Here is a 15858-nt window from a genome sequence, read left to right as displayed (position 1 = left end):
ATTCCCTGCTTAAATTCATTCAAAACCATAAAGTCCATTGATAATATCAAAAAACACAAAGCAGAGCCTGTAGCAAGATCTGGGATTGAGTTAGCCATAACACAAGAGGATATTTCTGGTCTCATCCAGGCATATCCAGACAAAGTGCTGTGGAACTGGTATGCAATGGACTCAGATAATCACAAACTGGTTTTGGAGAATAGCAAAGTATTTTCTTAGGCAAATGCATAAAATATCATCTACACCAACACAAATATCATGTTTCTTTGCAGCAATTGCTGTAGTTTTCTGCCTAGACAGCACGAATGTGTTGAGTTTGTGTCTCCATGTGGAGCTAATTAGTGCTTCCCAGCACTAAAGAAAATATTCCCTGCTTAAATTCATTCAAAACCATAAAGTCCATTGATAATATCAAAAAACACAAAGCAGAGCCTGTAGCCAGATCTGGGATTCAGTTAGCCATAACACAAGAGGCTATTTCTGGTTTCATCCAGGCATATCCAGAAAAACTGCTGTGGAACTGGCATGCAATGGACTCAGATAATCACAGTCAAACTGGTTTTGGAGACTACCAAAGTATTTTCTTAGGGAAGTGAATAAAAGGTCATCTACACCAACACAAATATCATGTTTCTTTGCAGCAATTGCTGTAGTTTTCTGCCTAGACAGCACGAATGTGTTGAGTTTGTGTCTCCATGTGGAGCTAATTAGTGCTTCCCAGCACCAAAGTAAATATTCCCTGCTTAAATTCATTCAAAACCATAAAGTGCATTGATAATATCAAAAAACACAAAGCAGAGCCTGTAGCAAGATCTGGGATTGAGTTAGCCATAACACAAGATGATATTTCTGGTTTCATCCAGCCATTTCCAGACAAAGTGCTGTGGAACTGGCATGCAATGGAATCAGAAAATCACCCTCAAACTGGTTTTGGAGAAAAGCAAACTCTTTTTCTTGGCCAAGTGGATAAAAAGTCATGTTTGCAAATATAAATATCCTGTTTATTTGCAATGATAGCTCTAGCTTTTTGCGTAGAAAACAGAAATGTGAACATATTTGGCCTGCATATGAAACCAATAGGCATTTCCAGCACAAAACAAAATTTCCTCTACTGAAATTCATTCCAAAACGTAAAGTCCATTGATAATATCCAGAAAACACAAACACAAAGGTTGTACCAATGCGGGAATTCAGTAGGAATAACACAAGAGGATATTTCTGGTTTCATCCAGGTATATCCGGAAAAAGTGCTGTGGAACTGGTATGCAATGGACTCGATAATCACAGTCAAACTGGTTTTGGAGACTAGCAAAGTATTTTCTTAGGCAAGTGAATAAAATGTCATCTAAACCAAATATCAAGTATGCTTGCAGCAATTGCTGTAGTTTTCTGCCTAGACAGCACGAATGTGTTGAGTTTGTGTCTCCATGTGGAGCTAATTAGTGCTTCCCAGCACCAAAGAAAATATTCCCTGCTTAAATTCATTCAAAACCATAAAGTGCATTGATAATATCAAAAAACACAAAGCAGAGCCTCTAGCAAGATATGGGATTCAGTCAGCCATAACACAAGAGGCTATTTCTGGTTTCATCCAGTCATTTCCATTCAACCTGTTGTGGAACTGGTATGCAATGGACTCAGAAAATCACCCTCAAACTGGTTTTGGAGAAAAGCAAACTCTTTTCTTGGCCAAGTGGATAATAAGTCATGTCTGCAAATATAAATATCCTGTTTGTTTGCAATGATAGCTCTATCTTTCTGCATAGAAATCAGAAATGTGAACATGTTTGGCCTGCATATGAAACCAATAGGCATTTCCAGCACAAAACAAAATTTCCTCTACTGAAATTCATTCTAAAACGTAACGTCCATTGATAATATCCAGAAAACACAAACACCAAGGTTGTACCAAGATGGGGGTTTCAGTTAGCCATAACACAAGAGGATATTTCTGGTCTCACCCAGGCATATCCGGACAAAGTGCTGTGGAACTGGTATGCAATGGACTCAGATAATCACAGTCAAACTGGTTTTGGAGACTAGCAAAGTATTTCCTTAGGCAAGTGCATAAAATGTCATCTACACCAACACAAATATCATGTTTCTTTGCAGCAATTGCTGTAGTTTTCTGCCTAGACAGCAAAAATGTGTTGAGTAGGTGTCTCGATGTGGAGCTAATTAGTGTTTCCCAGGACCAAAGAAAATATCCCCTGCTTAAATTCATTCAAAACCATAATGTGCATTGATAATATGAAAAAACACAAAGCAGAGCCTGTAGCAAGATCTGGGATTGAGTTAGCCATAACACAAGAGGCTATTTCTGGTTTCATCCAGGCATATCCAGACAAAGTGCTGTGGAACTGGCATGCAATGGACTGAGATAATCACAGTCAAACTGGTTTTGGAGACTAGCAAAGTATTTTCTTAGGGAAGTGAAAAAAATGTCATCTACACCAACACAAATATGATGTTTCTTTGCAGCAATTGCTGTAGTTTTCTGCCTAGACAGCATGAATGTGTTGAGTTTGTGTCTCCATGTGGAGCTAATTAGTGCTTCCCAGCACCAAAGGAAATATTCCCTGCTTAAATTCATTCAAAACCATAAAGTCCATTGATAATATCAAAAAACACAAAGCAGAGCCTGCAGCAAGATCTGGGATTGAGTTACCCATAACACAAGAGGCTATTTCTGGTTTCATCCAGTCATTTCCATTCAACCTGTTGTGGAACTGGTATGCAATGGACTCAGAATCACCATCAAACTGGTTTTGGAGAAAAGCAAATTCTTTTTCTTGGCCAAGTGGATAAAAAGTCATGTTTGCAAATATCAATATCCTGTTTGATTGCAACGATTGCTCTAGCTTTCTGCGTAGAAAACACAAATGTGAACACGTTGTGCCTGCATATGGAATCACTTAGCATTTCCAGCACAAAACCGACTATCTTCTACAGAAATTCAATGTAAAACGTAAAGTCCATTGATAATATCCAGAAAACACAAACACAGAGGTTGAATCAAGATCTGGGATTGAGTTAGAAATAACACAGGAGGATATTTCTGGTCTCATCCAGGCATATGCAGACAAAGTGCAGTGGAACTGGTATGCAATGGACTCAGAAAATCACCCTCAAACTGGTTTTGGAGAAAAGCAAACTCTTTTCTTGGCCAAGTGGATAAAAAGTCATGTCTGCAAATATAAATATCCTGTTTGTTTGCAATGATAGCTCTAGCTTTCTGCGTAGAAAACAGAAATGTGAACATGTTTGGCCTGCATATGAAACCAATAGGCATTTCCAGCACAAAACAAAATTTCCTCTACTGAAATTCATTCAAAAACGTAAAGTCCATTGATACTATCCAGAAAACACAAACACAAAGGTTGTACCAAGATCGGGGATTCAGTAGGTATAACACAAGAGGATATTTCTGGTTTCATCCAGGCATATGCGGACAAAGTGCTGTGGAACTGGTATGCAGTGGACTCAGATAATCACAGTCAAACTGGTTTTGGAGACTAGCAAAGTATTTTCTTAGGCAAGTGCATAAATGTCATCTACACCAACACAAATATCATGTTTCTTTGCAGCAATTGCTGTAGTTTTCTACCTAGACAGCACGAATGTGTTGAGTTTGTGTCTCCATGTGGAGCTAATTAGTGTTTCCCAGCACCAAAGGAAATATCCCCTGCCTAAATTCATTCAAAACCATAATGTGCATTGATAATATCAAAAAACACAAAGCAGAGCCTGTAGCAAGATCTGGGATTGAGTTAGCCATAACACAAGAGGCTATTTCTGGTTTCATCCCGGCATATCCAGACAAAGTGTTGTGGAACTGGCATGCAATGGACTGAGATAATCACAGTTAAACTGGTTTTGGAGAAAAGCAAACACTTTTTCTCGGCCAAGTGGATAAAAAGTCATGTCTGCAAATAAATATCCTGTTTGTTTGCAATGATAGCTCTAGCTTTCTGCATAGAAAACAGAAATGTGAACATGTTTGGCCTGCATATGAAACCAATAGGCATTTCCAGCACAAAACAAAATTTCCTCTACTGAAATTCATTCAAAAACGTAAAGTCCATTGATACTATCCAGAAAACACAAACACAAAGGTTGTACCAAGATCGGGGATTCAATAGGTATAACACAAGAGGATATTTCTGGTTTCATCCAGGCATATGCGGACAAAGTGCTGTGGAACTGGTATGCAGTGGACTCAGATAATCACAGTCAAACTGGTTTTGGAGAATAGCAAAGTATTTTCTTAGGCAAGTGAATAAAATGTCATCTACACCAACACAAATATCCTGTTTCTTTGCAGCAATTGCTGTAGTTTTCTGCCTAGACAGCACGAATGTGTTGAGTTTGTGTCTCCATGTGGAAGTAATTAGTGCTTCCCAGCACCAAAGAAAATATTCCCTGCTTAAATTCATTCAAAACCATAAAGTCCATTGATAATATAAAAAAACACAAAGCAGAGCCTGTAGCAAGATCTGTGATTGAGTTTGCCATAACACAAGATGATATTTCTGGTTTCATCCAGTCATTTCCAGACAAAGTGTTATCGAACTGGTATGCAATGGACTCAGAAAATCACCCTCAATCTGGTTTTGGAGAAAAGCAAACTCTTTTTCTCGGCCAAGTGGATAAAAAGTCATGTTTGCAAATATCAATATCCTGTTTGTTTGCAATGATAGCTCAAGCTTTCTGCGTAGAAAACACAAATGTGAACACATTGCGCCTGCATATGGAATCACTTAGCATTTCCAGCACAAAACCGAATTTCTTCTACAGAAATTCAATGTAAAACGTAAAGTCCATTGATAATATCCAGAAAACACAAACACAGAGGTTGTAGCAAGATCTGGGATTGAGTTAGCCGTAACACAAGAGAATATTTCTGGTCTCATCCAGGCATATCCAGACAAAGTGCTGTGGAACTGGTATGCAATGGACTCAGATAATCACAGTCAAACTGGTTTTGGAGACTAGCAAAGTATTTTCTTAGGCAAGTGCATAAATGTCATCTACACCAACACAAATATCATGTTTCTTTGCAGCAATTGCTGTAGTTTTCTGCCTAGACAGCACGAATGTGTTGAGTTTGTGTCTCCATGTGGAGCTAATTAGTGTTTCCCAGCACCAAAGGAAATATCCCCTGCCTAAATTCATTCAAAACCATAATGTGCATTGATAATATCAAAAAACACAAAGCAGAGCCTGTAGCAAGATCTGGGATTGAGTTAGCCATAACACAAGAGGCTATTTCTGGTTTCATCCAGGCATATCCAGACAAAGTGCTGTGGAACTGGCATGCAATGGACTGAGATAATCACAGTCAAACTGGTTTTGGAGAAAAGCAAACACTTTTTCTCGGCCAAGTGGATAAAAAGTCATGTTTGCAAAATCAATATCCTGTTTGTTTGCAATGATAGCTCTAGCTTTCTGCGTAGAAAACATATTTGTGAACACGTTGTGCCTGCATATGGAATCACTTAGCATTTCCTGCACAAAAACCGAATTTCTTCTACTAAAATTCATTCTAAAACATAAAGTCAATTGATAATATCCAGAAAACACAAACACAGAGGTTGTACCAAGATATGGGATTGAGTTCACCATAACACAAGAGGATATTTCTGGTCTCATCCAGGCATATCCAGACAAAGTGCTGTGGAACTGGTATGCAATGGACTCAGATAATCACAGTCAAACTGGTTTTGGAGAATAGCAAAGTATTTTCTTAGGCAAGTGAATAAAATATCATCTACACCAACAAAATTATGTTTCCTTGCAGCAATTGCTGTAGTTTTCTGCCTAGACAGCACGTATGTGTTGAGTTTGTGTCTCCATGTGGAGCTAATTAGTGCTTCCCAGCACAAAGAAAATATTCCCTGCTTAAATTCTTTCAAAACCATAAAGTGCATTGATAATATCAAAAAACACAAAGCAGAGCCTGTAGCAAGATCTGGGATTGAGTTAGCCATAACGCAAGAGGATATTTCTGGTTTCATCCAGGCATATCCAGACAAAGTGTTATGGAACTGGTATGCAATGGACTCAGAAAATCACCCTCAAACTGGTTTTGGAGAAAAGTAAACTCTTTTCTTGGCCAAGTGGATAAAAAGTCATGTCTGCAAATAAATATCCTGTTTGTTTGCAATGATAGCTCTAGCTTTCTGCATAGAAAACAGAAATGTGAACATGTTTGGCCTGCATATAAAACCAATAGGCATTTCCAGCACAAAACAAAATTTCCTCTACGGAAATTCATTCCAAAACGTAAAGTCCATTGATAATATCCAGAAAACTCAAACACAAAGGTTGTACCAAGATCGGGGATTCAGTAGGTATAACACAAGAGGCTATTTCTGGTTTCATCCAGTCATTTCCATTCAACCTGTTGTGGAACTGGTATGCAATGGAATCAGAATCACCGTCAAACTGGTTTTGGAGATAAGCAAACTCTTTTTCTCGGCCAAGTGGATAAAAAGTCATGTTTGCAAATATCAATATCCTTTTGTTTGCAATGATAGCTCTAGCTTTCTGCGTAGAAAACACAAATGTGAACACGGTGCGCCTGCATATGGAATCACTTAGCATTTCCAACACAAAACCGAATTTCTTCTACTAAAATTCATTCTAAAACATAAAGTCAATTGATAATATCCAGAAAACACAAACACAGAGGTTGTAGCAAGAACTGGGATTCAGTTAGCCATAACACAAGGGGATATTTCTGGTCTCATCCAGGCATATCCAGACAAAGTGCAGTGGAACTGGTATGCAATGGACTCAGATAATCACAGTCAAACTGGTTTTGGAGACTAGCAAAGTATTTTCTTAGGCAAGTGCATAAAATGTCATCGACACCAACACAAATATCATGTTTCTTTGCAGCAATTGCTGTAGTTTTCTGCCTAGAAGCACGAATATGTTGAGTTTGTGTATCCATGTAAGTAATTAGAGCTTCCCAGCACCAAAGAAAATATTCCCTGCTTAAATTCATTCAAAACCATAAAGTCCATTGATAATATAAAAAAACACAAAGCAGAGCCTGTAGCAAGATCTGGGATTGAGTTAGCCATAACACAAGAGGCTATTTCTGGTTTCATCCAGGCATATCCAGACAAAGTGCTGTGGAACTGGCATGCAATGGACTCAGATAATCACAGTCAAACTGGTTTTGGAGACTAGCAAAGTATTTTCTTAGGGAAGTGCATAAAATGTCATCTACACCAACACAAATATCATGTTTCTTTGCAGCAATTGATGTAGTTTTCTGCCTAGACAGCACGAATGTGTTGAGTTTGTGTCTCCACGTGGAGCTAATTAGTGCTTCCCAGCACCAAAGGAAATATTACCTCCTTAAATTCATTCAAAACCATAAAGTCCATTGATAAAATCAAAAAACACAAAGCAGAGCCTGTAGCAAGATCTGGGATTCAGTCAGCCATAACACAAGAGGCTATTTCTGGTTTCATCCAGTCATTTCCATTCAACCTGTTCTGGAACAGGTTGCAATGGACTCAGAATCACCGTCAAACTGGTTTTGGAGAAAAACAAACTCTATTTCTTGGCCAAGTGGATAAAAAGATCATGTTTGCAAATATCAATATCCTGTTTGTTTGCAACGATTGCTCTAGCTTTCTGCGTAGAAAACACAAATGTGAACACGTTGTGCCTGCATATGGAATCACATAGCATTTCCAGCACAAAACCGAATTTCTTCTACAGAAATTCAATGTAAAACATAAAGTCCATTGATAATATCCAGAAAACACAAACACAGAGGTTGTAGCAAGATCTGGGATTGAGTTAGCCATAACACAAGAGGATATTTCTGGTCTCATCCAGGCATATCCAGACAAAGTGCTGTGGAAGTGGTATGCAATGGACTCAGATAATCACAGTCAAACTGGTTTTGGAGACTAGCAAAGAATTTTCTTAGGCAAGTGCATAAAATGTCATCGACACCAACACAAATATCATGTTTCTTTGCAGCAATTGCTGTAGTTTTCTGCCTAGACAGCACGAATGTGTTGAGTTTGTGTCTCCATGTGGAGCTAATTAGTGTTTCCCAGCACCAAAGAAAATATCCCCTGCTTAAATTCATTCAAAACCATAAAGTGCATTGATAATATCAAAAAACACAAAGCAGAGCCTGTAGCCAGATCTGGGATTGAGTTAGCCATAACACAAGAGGCTATTTCTGGTTTCATCCAGGCATATCCAGACAAAGTGATGTGGAACTGGCATGCAGTGGACTCAGATAATCACAGTCAAACTGGTTTTGGAGAATAGCAAAGTATTTTCTTAGGCAAGTGAATAAAATGTCATCTAAACCAACACAAATATCATGTTTCTTTGCAGCAATTGCTGTAGTTTTCTGCCTAGACAGCACGAATGTGTTGAGATTGTGTCTCCATGTGGAGCTAATTAGTGCTTCCCAGCACCAAAGTAAATATTCCCTGCTTAAATTCATTCAAAACCATAAAGTCCATTTATAATATCAAAAAACACAAAGCAGAGCCTGTAGCAAGATCTGGGATTGAGTATGCCATAACACAAGATGATATTTCTGGTTTCATCCAGTCATTTCCAGACAAAGTGTTATGGAACTGGTTTGCAATGGACTCAGAAAATCACCCTCAAACTGGTTTTGGAGAATAGCAAAGTATTTTCTTAGGCAAGTGAATAAAATGTCATCCACACCAACACAAATATCATGTTTCTTTGCAGCAATTGCTGTAGTTTTCTGCCTAGACAGCACGAATGTGTTGAGTTTGTGTCTCCATGTGGAGCTAATTAGTGCTTCCCAGCACCAAAGAAAATATTCCCTGCTTAAATTCATTCAAAACCATAAAGTCCATTTATAATATCAAAAAACACAAAGCAGAGCCTGTAGCAAGATCTGGGATTGAGTTTGCCATAACACAAGATGATATTTCTGGTTTCATCCAGTCATTTCCAGACAAAGTGTTATGGAACTGGTATGCAATGGACTCAGAAAATCACCCTCAAACTGGTTTTGGAGAAAAGCAAACTCTTTTCTTGGCCAAGTGGATAAAAAGTCATGTCTGCACATATAAATATCCTGTTTGTTTGCAATGATAGCTCTAGCTTTCTGCGTAGAAAACAGAAATGTGAACATGTTTGGCCTGCATATGAAACCAATAGGCATTTCCAGCACAAAACAAAATTTCCTCTACTGAAATTCATTCCAAAACGTAAAGTCCATTGATAATATCCAGAAAACACAAACACAAAGGTTGTACCAAGATCGGGGATTCAGTAGGTATAACACAAGAGGATATTTCTGGTTTCATCCAGGCATATCCAGACAAAGTGCTGTGGAACTGGTATGCAATGGACTCAGATAATCACAGTCAAACTTGTTTTGGAGACTAGCAAAGTATTTTCTTAGGGAAGTGAATAAAATTTCATCTACACCAAATATCAGGTTGGTTTGCAGCAATTGCTGTAGTTTTCTGCCTAGACAGCAGGAATGTGTTGAGTTTGTGTCTCCATGTGGAACTAATTAGTACTTCCCAGCACCAAAGAAAATATTCCCTGCTTAAATTCATTGAAAACCATAAAGTCCATTGATAATATAAAAAAACATAGCAGAGCCTGTAGCAAGATCTGGGATTCAGTTAGCCATAACACAAGAGGCTATTTCTGGTTTCATCCAGGCATATCCAGACAAAGTGCTGTGGAACTGGTATGCAATGGACTCAGATAATCACAGTCAAACTGGTTTTGGAGAATAGCAAAGTATTTTCTTAGGCAAGTGCATAAAATGTCATCTACACCAACACAAATATCATGTTTCTTTGCAGCAATTGCTGTAGTTTTCTGCCTATACAACACGAATGTGTTGAGTTTGTGTCTCCATGTGGAGCTAATTAGTGCTTCCCAGCACCAAAGTAAATATTCCCTGCTTAAATTCATTGAAAACCATAAAGTCCATTGATAATATAAAAAAACATAGCAGAGCCTGTAGCAAGATCTGGGATTCAGTTAGCCATAACACAAGAGGCTATTTCTGGTTTCATCCAGGCATATCCAGACAAAGTGCTGTGGAACTGGTATGCAATGGACTCAGATAATCACAGTCAAACTGGTTTTGGAGACTAGCAAAGTATTTTCTTAGGCAAGTGCATAAAATGTCATCTACACCAACACAAATATCATGTTTCTTTGCAGCAATTGCTGTAGTTTTCTGCCTATACAACACGAATGTGTTGAGTTTGTGTCTCCATGTGGAGCTAATTAGTGCTTCCCAGCACCAAAGAAAATATTCCCTGCTTAAATTCATTCAAAACCATAAAGTCCAGTGATAATATCGAGAAACACAAAGCAGAGCCTGTAGCAAGATCTGGGATTCAGTCAGCCATAACACAAGATGCTATTTATGGTTTCATCCAGTCATTTCCATTCAACCTGTTGTGGAACTGGTATGCAATGGAATCAGAATCACCGTCAAACTGGTTTTGGAGATAAGCAAACTCTTTTTCTCGGCCAAGTGGATAAAAAGTCATGTTTGCAAATATCAATATCCTTTTGTTTGCAATGATAGCTCTAGCTTTCCGCGTAGAAAACACAAATGTGAACACGGTGCGCCTGCATATGGAATCACTTAGCATTTCCAACACAAAACCGAATTTCTTCTACTAAAATTCATTCTAAAACATAAAGTCAATTGATAATATCCAGAAAACACAAACACAGAGGTTGTAGCAAGAACTGGGATTCAATTAGCCATAACACAAGGGGATATTTCTGGTCTCATCCAGGCATATCCAGACAAAGTGCAGTGGAACTGGTATGCAATGGACTCAGATAATCACAGTCAAACTGGTTTTGGAGACTAGCAAAGTATTTTCTTAGGCAAGTGCATAAAATGTCATCTACACCAACACAAATATCATGTTTCTTTGCAGCAATTGCTGTAGTTTTCTGCCTAGACAGCACGAATGTGTTGAGTTTGTGTCTCCATGTGGAGCTAATTAGTGCTTCCCAGCACCAAAGGAAATATTCCCTGCTTAAATTCATTCAAAACCATAAAGTCCATTGATAAAATCAAAAAACACAAAGCAGAGCCTGTAGCAAGATCTGGGATTCAGTCAGCCATAACACAAGAGGCTATTTCTGGTTTCATCCAGTCATTTCCATTCAACCTGTTGTGGAACAGGTTGCAATGGACTCATAATCACCGTCAAACTGGTTTTGGAGAAAAACAAACTCTTTTTCTTGGCCAAGTGGATAAAAAAATCATGTTTGCAAATATCAATATCCTGTTTGTTTGCAATGATTGCTCTAGCTTTCTGCGTAGAAAACACAAATGTGAACACGTTGTGCCTGCATATGGAATCACTTAGCATTTCCAGCACAAAACTGAATTTCTTCTACAGAAATTCAATGTAAAACATAAAGTCCATTGATAATATCCAGAAAACACAAACACAGAGGTTGTAGCAAGATCTGGGATTGAGTTAGCCATAACACAAGAGGATATTTCTGGTCTCATCCAGGCATATCCAGACAAAGTGCTGTGGAAGTGGTATGCAATGGACTCAGATAATCACAGTCAAACTGGTTTTGGAGACTAGCAAAGAATTTTCTTAGGCAAGTGCATAAAATGTCATCGACACCAACACAAATATCATGTTTCTTTGCAGCAATTGCTGTAGTTTTCTGCCTAGACAGCACGAATGTGTTGAGTTTGTGTCTCCATGTGGAGCTAATTAGTGTTTCCCAGCACCAAAGAAAATATCCCTTGCTTAAATTCATTCAAAACCATAAAGTGCATTGATAATATCAAAAAACACAAAGCAGAGCCTGTAGCCAGATCTGGGATTCAGTTAGCCATAACACAAGAGGCTATTTCTGGTTTCATCCAGGCATATCCAGACAAAGCGATGTGGAACTGGCATGCAGTGGACTCAGATAATCACAGTCAAACTGGTTTTGGAGAATAGCAAAGTATTTTCTTAGGCAAGTGAATAAAATGTCATCTACACTAACACAAATATCATGTTTCTTTGCAGCAATTGCTGTAGTTTTCTGCCTAGACAGCACGAATGTGTTGAGTTTGTGTCTCCATGTGGAGCTAATTAGTGCTTCCCAGCACCAAAGGAAATATTCCCTGCTTAAATTCATTCAAAACCATAAAGTCCATTGATAATATCAAAAAACACAAAGCAGAGCCTGTAGCAAGATCTGGGATTGAGTTAGCCATAACACAAGAGCCTATTTCTGGTTTCATCCAGGCATATCCAGAAAAACTGCTGTGGAACTGGTATGTAATGGACTCAGATAATCACAGTCCAACTGGTTTTGGAGACTAGCAAAGTATTTTCTTAGGCAAGTGCATAAAATGTCATCTACACCAACACAAATATCATGTTTCTTTGCAGCAATTGCTATAGTTTTCTGCCTAGACAGCACGAATGTGTTGAGTTTGTGTCTCCATGTGGAGCTAATTAGTGCTTCCCAGCACCAAAGGAAATATTCCCTGCTTAAATTCATTCAAAACCATAAAGTCCATTGATAATATCAAAAAACACAAAGCAGAGCCTGTAGCAAGATCTGGGATTGAGTTTGCCATAACACAAGATGATATTTCTGGTTTCATCCAGTCATTTCCAGACAAAGTGTTATGGAACTGGTATGCAATGGACTCAGAAAATCACCCTCAAACTGGTTTTGGAGAAAAGCAAACCCTTTTCTTGGCCAAGTGGATAAAAAGTCATGTCTGCAAATATAAATATCCTGTTTGTTTGCAATGATAGCTCTAGCTTTCTGCGTAGAAAACAGAAATGTGAACATGTTTGGCCTGCATATGAAACCAATAGGCATTTTCAGCACAAAACAAAATTTCCTCTACTGAAATTCATTCCAAAACGTAAAGTCCATTGATAATATCCAGAAAACACAAACACAAAGGTTGTACCAAGTGCGGGAATTCAGTAGGTATAACACAAGAGCCTATTTCTGGTTTCATCCAGGCATATCCAGACAAAGTGCTGTGGAACTGGCATGCAATGGACTCAGATAATCACAGTCAAACTGGTTTTGGAGACTAGCAAAGTATTTTCTTAGGCAAGTGAATAAAATGTCATCTACACCAAATATGTTTGTTTGCAGCAATTGCTGTAGTTTTCTGCCTAGACAGCACGAATGTGTTGAGTTTGTGTCTCCATGTGGAAGTAATTAGAGCTTCCCAGCACCAAAGAAAATATTCCCTGCTTAAATTCATTCAAAACCATAAAGTCCATTGATAATATAAAAAAACACAAAGCAGAGCCTGTAGCCAGATCTGGGACTCAGTTAGCCATAACACAAGAGCCTATTTCTGGTCTCATCCAGGCATATCCAGACAAAGTGCTGTGGAACTGGTATGCAATGGACTCAGATAATCACAGTCAAACTGGTTTTGGAGAATAGCAAAGTATTTTCTTAGGCAAGTGCATAAAATGTCATCTACACCAACGCAAATATCATGTTTCTTTGCAGCAATTGCTGTAGTTTTCTGCCTAGACAACACGAATGTGTTGAGTTTGTGTCTCCATGTGGAGCTAATTAGTGCTTCCCAGCACCAAAGAAAATATTCCCTGCTTAAATTCATTCAAAACCATAAAGTCCATTGATAAAATCAAAAAACACAAAGCAGAGCCTGTAGCAAGATCTGGGATTCAGTCAGCCATAACACAAGAGGCTATTTCTGGTTTCATCCAGGCATATCCAGACAAAGTGCTGTGGAACTGGTATGCAATGGACTCAGATAATCACAGTCAAACTGGTTTTGGAGAATAGCAAAGTATTTTCTTAGGCAAGTGCATAAAATGTCATCTACACCAACACAAATATCATGTTTCTTTGCAGCAATTGCTGTAGTTTTCTGCCTATACAACACGAATGTGTTGAGTTTGTGTCTCCATGTGGAGCTAATTAGTGCTTCCCAGCACCAAAGTAAATATTCCCTGCTTAAATTCATTCAAAACCATAAAGTCCATTGATAATATAAAAAAACATAGCAGAGCCTGTAGCAAGATCTGGGATTGAGTTAGCCATAACACAAGATGATATTTCTGGTTTCATCCAGGCATATCCAGACAAAGTGCTGTGGAACTGGTATGCAATGGACTCAGATAATCACAGTCAAACTGGTTTTGGAGACTAGCAAAGTATTTTCTTAGGCAAGTGCATAAAATGTCATCTACACCAACACAAATATCATGTTTCTTTGCAGCAATTGCTGTAGTTTTCTGCCTATACAACACGAATGTGTTGAGTTTGTGTCTCCATGTGGAGCTAATTAGTGCTTCCCAGCACCAAAGAAAATATTCCCTGCTTAAATTCATTCAAAACCATAAAGTCCAGTGATAATATCGAGAAACACAAAGCAGAGCCTGTAGCAAGATCTGGGATTCAGTCAGCCATAACACAAGATGCTATTTATGGTTTCATCCAGTCATTTCCATTCAACCTGTTGTGGAACTGGTATGCAATGGAATCAGAATCACCGTCAAACTGGTTTTGGAGATAAGCAAACTCTTTTTCTCGGCCAAGTGGATAAAAAGTCATGTTTGCAAATATCAATATCCTTTTGTTTGCAATGATAGCTCTAGCTTTCCGCGTAGAAAACACAAATGTGAACACGGTGCGCCTGCATATGGAATCACTTAGCATTTCCAACACAAAACCGAATTTCTTCTACTAAAATTCATTCTAAAACATAAAGTCAATTGATAATATCCAGAAAACACAAACACAGAGGTTGTAGCAAGAACTGGGATTCAATTAGCCATAACACAAGGGGATATTTCTGGTCTCATCCAGGCATATCCAGACAAAGTGCAGTGGAACTGGTATGCAATGGACTCAGATAATCACAGTCAAACTGGTTTTGGAGACTAGCAAAGTATTTTCTTAGGCAAGTGCATAAAATGTCATCTACACCAACACAAATATCATGTTTCTTTGCAGCAATTGCTGTAGTTTTCTGCCTAGACAGCACGAATGTGTTGAGTTTGTGTCTCCATGTGGAGCTAATTAGTGCTTCCCAGCACCAAAGGAAATATTCCCTGCTTAAATTCATTCAAAACCATAAAGTCCATTGATAAAATCAAAAAACACAAAGCAGAGCCTGTAGCAAGATCTGGGATTCAGTCAGCCATAACACAAGAGGCTATTTCTGGTTTCATCCAGTCATTTCCATTCAACCTGTTGTGGAACAGGTTGCAATGGACTCATAATCACCGTCAAACTGGTTTTGGAGAAAAACAAACTCTTTTTCTTGGCCAAGTGGATAAAAAAATCATGTTTGCAAATATCAATATCCTGTTTGTTTGCAACGATTGCTCTAGCTTTCTGCGTAGAAAACACAAATGTGAACACGTTGTGCCTGCATATGGAATCACTTAGCATTTCCAGCACAAAACCGAATTTCTTCTACAGAAATTCAATGTAAAACATAAAGTCCATTGATAATATCCAGAAAACACAAACACAGAGGTTGTAGCAAGATCTGGGATTGAGTTAGCCATAACACAAGAGGATATTTCTGGTCTCATCCAGGCATATCCAGACAAAGTGCTGTGGAAGTGGTATGCAATGGACTCAGATAATCACAGTCAAACTGGTTTTGGAGACTAGCAAAGAATTTTCTTAGGCAAGTGCATAAAATGTCATCGACACCAACACAAATATCATGTTTCTTTGCAGCAATTGCTGTAGTTTTCTGCCTAGACAGCACGAATGTGTTGAGTTTGTGTCTCCATGTGGAGCTAATTAGTGTTTCCCAGCACCAAAGAAAATATCCCTTGCTTAAATTCATTCAAAACCATA

This window comes from Lepus europaeus, unplaced genomic scaffold (assembly GCF_033115175.1).
Source record: "Lepus europaeus isolate LE1 unplaced genomic scaffold, mLepTim1.pri SCAFFOLD_37, whole genome shotgun sequence".
Classification (NCBI taxonomy): domain Eukaryota; kingdom Metazoa; phylum Chordata; class Mammalia; order Lagomorpha; family Leporidae; genus Lepus; species Lepus europaeus.
Note: the sequence above shows the minus strand (reverse complement) of the source record.